This window comes from Diadema antillarum, unplaced genomic scaffold, assembly GCF_040938485.1.
Source record: "Diadema antillarum isolate AM-2024a unplaced genomic scaffold, OU_Dant_1.0 seq00001234_RagTag, whole genome shotgun sequence".
In the NCBI taxonomy this organism is placed as follows: domain Eukaryota; kingdom Metazoa; phylum Echinodermata; class Echinoidea; order Diadematoida; family Diadematidae; genus Diadema; species Diadema antillarum.
Window position 1 is genome coordinate 1,910,645 of NW_027272022.1, and position 7,743 is coordinate 1,918,387.

Sequence of the window (7,743 nt, forward strand, 5' to 3'; positions counted from 1 at the left end):
GACCAAGTGCATCATAATTATGTCAAGATGATGACACAAAAAACCTATCATGTCCAGCTTTGTCTAAAAGAAATGATGTTGGTAAAGGATACAAAACTTTGGCAGAAGATCTGATATCTTTTCATGAGGCCGATTCTTTACCCACTACGCTGAACATCTCACGCCTTAATGATGGAGACGGCATAGAAACTACATTACAAAGGAACTCTGCAAAGTTTCATAAGAGATGCAGAATTCAATTTGGTAAAAAGAAACTTCGCTCTGTATTGATGAGGGAAAATGATGAACCTCATACAAGTGCCGGATGTTCATTCCATGGTCCAGGGACCAGAGAAAGCGAGAGTCTATATTTCTAGAAAAATGTATGATATTGATTAATCTGTATTTTAGACATGAAATTGTGAAGATCATGTTTTTCACATACTGTACACACAGAAATCCTATAAAGTAGGTTGAGCATATTTTCCAAAATGCTTACAAAGTTAACTATGCCCAGATGTTCCAAATTAGAATACTAAAAATGAGTGAACAAGTAATTGTTGACCCCTAAAACAAACGTTTACACCAGAATCAATCTACAATGGGCATCCCGCTTTCATAACACTCGTATACGCTATATAACAGGAGGGAGGCCATATTCATTAAATGGCCGCCAAAACAAAGGATGTGATGAACCTATTCACTTTGCTAAAACATCATTATATTGAAAACCTTCACCCCAAAACTATACTTTTACACTTGAATCGTGATTGTATATCTTTTGAGTTCGAAGATACAATATTCATTATCTGTTGTATGGCAGCCATATTTATTAAAATGGCCGCCAAAACGTAAGATGAAACGATTCATATTCACTTACAGTTGTATTTATCGGAACCCTTGACCCAAAAACATATAAGTTGGTACCAGAGTCATGACCCTTTGTCCATACGTTTTAAGAATATGTTATATCTAGCATGGTGGCCATATTTTTTTAAAATGGCCGCCAATAAGTAGGTTGTCATGGTTTTATCCTCTCAAAAATTATTTTATTGCAATCCTTGACCCTCAAAACTTATACTTGGTACAAGAATCACGACAATCAGACTTATAGTTTCCAAAATACACAGCATTGCTGTATCACATGGCGGCCATTTTGAAAAATGGCCACCACGGCCGCCAGAGGGAGAATCAGAGTGGCTTCCATATCAGAAATGACTTGTATTAGCATCATGTACATGTGTATCAAGTATAACATGGTGCTTTTACCATTAAGTGCATGATTTTTTTCTATAGTCTGGGTGCCAAAGTCAGAATTTGGACCTAACCTTGTTTTACCATCTGCCCGATGTTTTTTTGATGGTTTTATCCTATTTCGAGGGTGCTGAATCCGAATCTGGATGATGCAACTCTTGCATCTTTGAGGGTTTTGAGATATTCAAGATGGCCGCCAAAAAGGGAAATTCCCATATATTTCCTTTGAAACAGTGAAAAATGTGAAATATTGATGTTCTTACATCAATATTTTTTGTCCATTTTTTGCCATTTATTAGGAAATATATCGGAATTTCACATTTTGGCGGCCATTTTGGCGGCCAGTTTGAATATCTCAAAACCCTCAAGGATGCAAGAGTTGCATCATCCAGATTCGAATTCAGCACCCTCGAAATAGGGTAGAACAATCCAAAAACATCGGGTAGACAGTAAAACAAGGCACAGCCTCTGGCACCCAGACTATGGGCAACATGCTGGCCAGCAAAACAGAGTAAAAACACGTTGCACATTGTCTAAATATCTGCCAAATACTCCATGATGTGTTGCAATTAAATAAGATTGTATCAAATAATATGTTCACTGGATACCTTGCGTGCATTTATGTCCTACTGGAGGAGAAACATTAATTTTCCTTGGACGTGTTGAGAAACTGTCTTTTGATGAAACTGTGTTTTATCCTCATCTCGTCTTCAAGGCTCTCAAAGTAATCAAAGATCATTACGTGCCTCGATGAATGTGGTTGAACGATACCTCTGTTAAAGCCGTGGTGATTCCAAACGAACGAGGACGTGTAGAATAATTGCTACAAATTACTCTTTGTACGTGTTATATCTACAAAGAATACACTGACAGTGTTTGCAAAATGTTTGACACGGTCGTGTCTAACGCTCTCTCCTACTCAGGTAACTCAGCATACACGTATATTTCGATAAAGAACTTACTTCAACAAGCAATTTTATGTGTTTACACTCATACTGTAAGTATATAGACCTACTTAGTTCGTAGAGCAATGACACAAACTTTTCAAGATAAATGCTTCAGCAGTAACTTGACTGAACATTTTTTCCCCTAACCGCCTAGTAATAAGGAAGTATTTCACTCACCTGCGCTTTCCCATTGAGTTCCATAGGCAGAAATTCGCTTAGTTGTTGTTTGGTCGGGCAAACCTCTGGTAAGCTTTGTGATTGTCAAGGTAGCTTTTGTGAACAAAGCATGCACAGAATCTGAATACATTACAGAACCGGTCTATTTCATATTTTCGTAGTTCAAAGTATATCCAGCTTTACTCTTTTCTTGTTCAAAGCATCGAACATGGAGACAAGAAAGAACTGAGAATGAAGAAAATTCACTAATATTGACAGATAAAAGTTAAATCCTAAAAAGGCTCGGGCGGAATCACCCCCCCAAAAAAAAAGACCCCTCGTATTTGAGGATGGATACCCCCCCCCCCCCCCCCCCAACCGCCACCACCACCACCTCCCTCTTACTCGCTTCCATAAGTTTAAAACCTTTGGGGGATTAAGAATTGTCCAAATGCTACACAAAAATATGCAGCAGAATGATTTCATTTCAATTCTAAAAATGCAAAAGCTTTCGCTGAGGGGGATACCCCCACCAACATCCCCCTTTTACACTCGATCTTCCACCATTAATATACCTACTTCACGATATAGTGATCGACAAATTCCCACATACTCCACCAAATAAAAAGAGAGTGTGCGCCAGATCGTTGCATTTATTGTAAAAATGCAAAAGCTCGCTCTTGTTTGAGGGAGCTACGCCCTTCCATTGTATACCCTCCCCTTGCACGATCGGTACCCGTACAAAGATATTTAACTTTAGCTTCGTCATTTTTCGTCATTAAGACATTCATTGTAACAAACTATTAAAACCATTACTTTAAGAGCCTGTAAATACATTTTACAAGCCTCTGCTTTTTAATAAGTTCCTCGTATTACGCACGTTATTTGTATTTGGTTTATATGTCTCTCTTTCCATCACAAATCAACTGTTTTGTATTGTGTTATTTTCTCTCTTGATATCAAATGGAAATTAACATGATTTGTATGACATTATAATTATGGTGATTATGAAATGTAGAACATGGAACCATTACAAATAATGTGAAAGTAAAAAAGGCGTAAATATGACTTTTTAGAGGGCATGAAAACTACAAATTAAGAGAGAGAGAGAGAGAGAGAGAGAGAATAATAATTCCAGAAGTCAAAAAAATTAATATTCGCATGTATACAGCACAGACTTACAAGACTATAATATCAGTTATCTTCTGAACACATTGCCATGATTGCTCGCAAAATAACTCAATCGACGAAATCATAAAATGAATACTAGTACTGTGTATAGGCTTGCTGGTTTACCAACAACAAAGAGTCAATATTTACCACAAGACAATAGCTGTATGTGCAGCGTATAAAGATAGATCTGAGTGATGACGCTATAAATGATTATAGATAACGAGTGGAAGCATTGCATAACCAGTGCTGCACTAATTCATTAAAAAGAAACTTTTTTTCGGACACTATTGAATTCTGTAATCTTCGTAGGTCTATAATATTACTTGATGAAAATTGATTGACGACAAGGTCACTAATGATGGGAAGAAGAGTGTTAATTCAAATAAGGCAACATAATAGAGAACTTATATCATCTCTGTCGGGAATATTTCCTTTAAACTAAAGTCTTGTATACCAAAGTCAACATTGATTCTGCACGTATGTTCAAAGGGCAACCTGCCATTCGCACGTGTCCCATAGATCACTGTGCACTGTGGTGTGTTGAACGCGCATGTCAACTGGGACAGAATTGATCGATCTCGTCGTTACGAACACCTCCGCAGCCACCGAGGTAGCGTGGCCGAGCGGTCTAAGGCGCTGGTTTAAGGCACCAGTCATTTCGATGGCGTGGGTTCGAATCCCACCGCTGCCACAGCTTTTTGTCAAAATCGACAACATGATTTTACGTTTTCTGTATGAAAACCACTCCATAAAATACGGGGGAGCTGACCTGTCCAGGCATCCTGAACTGCCGCTGGGTCTGAGCAAGGAGGACTTGCTCAAGAAGGAGGAGAAATCATGCAACTATCTATTTGTCCCCTTTTCCTTTCAGGTGTATAATCCATGTATGCCGTGGAGAAGTTATACGCTCTATCCAATGTGTTCATAACTTACTTTGACGAAGAGAGTATAATCCTCTTGCAGTATGTGAATTTTTCCTAAATCCCATCAGACACTCAGTAGCGAATACGTAGTAGTTTGCTTTCCCTTCCAATTTTCAGGAACAAAAATGTGCAAAGAACAGGACATGCGAAGAAAAGTCAGTTTTTAAAAGGAGCAAAAAGTACTTCTTTGACTGTAGAGAAAGCATTGATACGCAGAACGGCGCATTTGTGCTGCAATTACTTATCTGTAGTCCGAAATTTCACTGCTAAACCAAGGGTGCCGAAGGGGATTAAAAGTTAACTTTGCGTGAAATACTAAGATTCCCTTTTCCCGTCCACTGGCATTAATTTGAAGAAAAACTTGAAGAATTTATTTTCTTTGAAATACCATACAAAATTGCTAGAATTAAGAACTACTTCTTCGGTCGCCTTGTCCAAACTCAATGAAAAAGCGGTTTGGATCATGGGAAATCAAAGGCATTTTAATTCTCTGTATCCGCATGTCATACTGTAGAACGTATAACCTACGCATGAATAATCATAGTTTGATTTTACTTAGGTTAGCCTGCAGAGTAAATCCTCTGGTTTTCCAGAGGGCTGTGTCATTATTATTACCCTATAGCGCTGTCATGTACCCAAGCAGTTACACCTATTATATAGATTGAGAGGGACATGATGGGTACAAACGCCCCCATCAAAGGAGGTAAAAAAATCGGCAGAACCTGAAACTTGCACCTCCATTTGATGAAGTAAAGAGTCTTACAAATCCACGCCCTGTCCACGAGTATACCACACTGCCCCCACTTGCTCAAATTGCGAAGGGATTCCACTTCTTGTCCACAATACAACGCCTTGCTGGTCTGTGGCAAAGAATGAAGTAAATGAGAAATTGTTTATAATGCACGACTAATTGAAATCACAGAGCGTATTTCTTGATATCGGAGAACAGCATTCGTCTATCAAACCGACAATGGGGAGCAGTCCTGTCTGAATCGATATTCCGTTGAAGCTTTGAAGTTAGCCCTTTGTTTTTATGGTTGTTTCTAGGAACATCTTAATCAGGAGAAGGAGATTATAAAAGAAGAGAAGTAAAGGAGGGTCCTGGTTTTGAAAACACTAAAAATCTTCAATCGTTTCTTCGTCTTTTTGAATTCTATAAACGCAAAGATTTTCACAAAAAAGTGCCAACATGTTCGAGTGTCCGAGACTTTCCACTTTGTCAGAGAGACGAACACCTATAATTACAATGAGTAAAGCAGGTAGTTATTCTGTTGATGCCCTGACCGTTCAAAAGGGAAAATAAAGAAATATGCCATAGATTTGGAAGTAAATCAATGTTCCAGCTAAAACTTTGATGCCCATTATAGTTAATCTATGTTCTACAATAGTATCTTTGAAGGTCATACATTTCCCAGGCAATGCTGTCTTACACTCAATGTTTTGTATCTTCTTTGTTTTATCATGCAGTCTCCTGCTCTTGTAATTGGCTAAACGATATATCAATACAGTATAAAGCATTGATCTGATACATTCCTTTACAGAAAAGCGGGTGTACACAATGTATAATTTACAAAAATTACTGTGATATGCCATAGTAGCACTAATAATTCACGGCCCTGTTTTATGAATTATAAAGTTGATTTCTATCATAAGTCTATGGCAGCCTGTGTGTTAAGGAAATTCAAAATCGATTACTAGTACATCTTTTGATGAAACAGGGCCCAGATCTGACGATATAATAGGAGCTGCTGTTACAGTTCTAAAATAGTGACAAGTTACAGCGGTATTTGGGTCTAAACATATTTGACAACTATGCTCAGAAGTAAGACTATAGACGAGGAAGTGGAGCTTCTTTCCCAGCTAAATATTTCATCTGCAGAATATTCCTCTCACCATAACAGTACAAGCTAATATGTCAGCGAAATCAGCCAAGCGATCATGCCTCGCTTCACTGCCATATATGTTTTCATGTTGTGCGTCGGTATTTACTTATAGTCAGGCCCTTTTTCCTGACTACATTACCTTTATTTCACTTTGAACTTTGACCCATTGTCGTTGAGATCTTCTAAGGGCCTCAAAGTTTTACAACGACTGAAAACCTTCGGGGAGCAGGGGCCCCGGAGCAAGCTCATGGTTGAATACACCACCGAGGTCAGTGGCGGGTGTAACTTTTCACTTGATTTCAAGCTGTTCGTCTCGAATAACATCTGTGGAGAACATCGTCATCACACGAACATGTCGGTGTCATGAACTTAGACACCATTACCAGCATTCTTGTGAGGTTGTTATACATTTTCGTGCTTCACCCGAAACCGTGATTAGTCGCTCGTCTAAATGGCGAACCTGCTAACCGTTGTCCGAGCTTTCCCGTGTCACAGAACGCCAATCGCCCAATGTTTACCGCTGATCGTCCAGCGAAGGTTTTGGAATGCTGAAAATCATCGCAGGTCGGGACGATTATCACTCACGTAATATGTTTGCGTATCGGTACAGTGGTATTTTATCTTTCATGATATAATATAGCACATCCTCGCAGAGGTATGTGTGTGTGTGTGTGTGTGTGTGTGAATTTTTGTTGTGCGCGTGTTGTTTGTTTGTTACTTGATTAATGAGTATATAAAGTCATCATAACAGGTGCATGGGTTTAACCTTGTCCATAATACACGATAGGAGAAAAAATTATACGAGTGGACAGGTCAGGTGTGAGCCGGTCATGGCCATGGCGCCCAAAGTTATTTCGACAATGTTTAGGCCCTGTAGTGGTAGAAACACCATATTTAAAAAAAAAAAAACATTTGAGGATATAGTGATCCTTATAGTGAGATCACATGGTTTTTAATAGTGGATGATGACAATATATGACTCAGAAAACGGAGACTTTATTGACTAACATCAGTCTATACTACTGCGGTACCCCTTTCGACCCACGTGTTGGGTTGCGTATATATACTTTGCGGGGTGGAGGTAATAATAGCAGGGCCTATACAGTCTACAGACAGATATTTGCCATCATTGAAGAAACTAAAGTAACTTTGTAAACGTAAACCATTTTTGTTGCTTGTATCATTATTACCAGTATTTATCACCCTGATTCACCATTATCATTACTTGTACTAACTGTATCGTTCTTCGCAGCTGTTATATTGGTATATTTTATAGTATACAAAGTATAACCGATTCAGAAGAAACAGACGTTATCCAGAGAAAAAATGATCCATCTTTGGCCCATTAGGAAGTTCAGTAAGTTATAATGTACAAATGATAAAAACAAAGGAGAAAAAGCCATGGCACTTGAGCTAATACCTATGGTT

At 38.6% G+C, this 7,743-nt stretch overlaps 1 non-coding gene across 1 annotated transcript; it reads left to right on the forward strand.

Annotated features, from left to right (window-relative positions):
• The first annotated feature begins 4,118 nt into the window (after positions 1 to 4,118).
• On the forward strand, positions 4,119 to 4,200 carry Trnal-aag (transfer RNA leucine (anticodon AAG)). The gene has a single exon. It is a non-coding gene; the product is annotated as a tRNA-Leu (tRNA).
• The last annotated feature ends 3,543 nt before the right edge of the window (positions 4,201 to 7,743 follow it).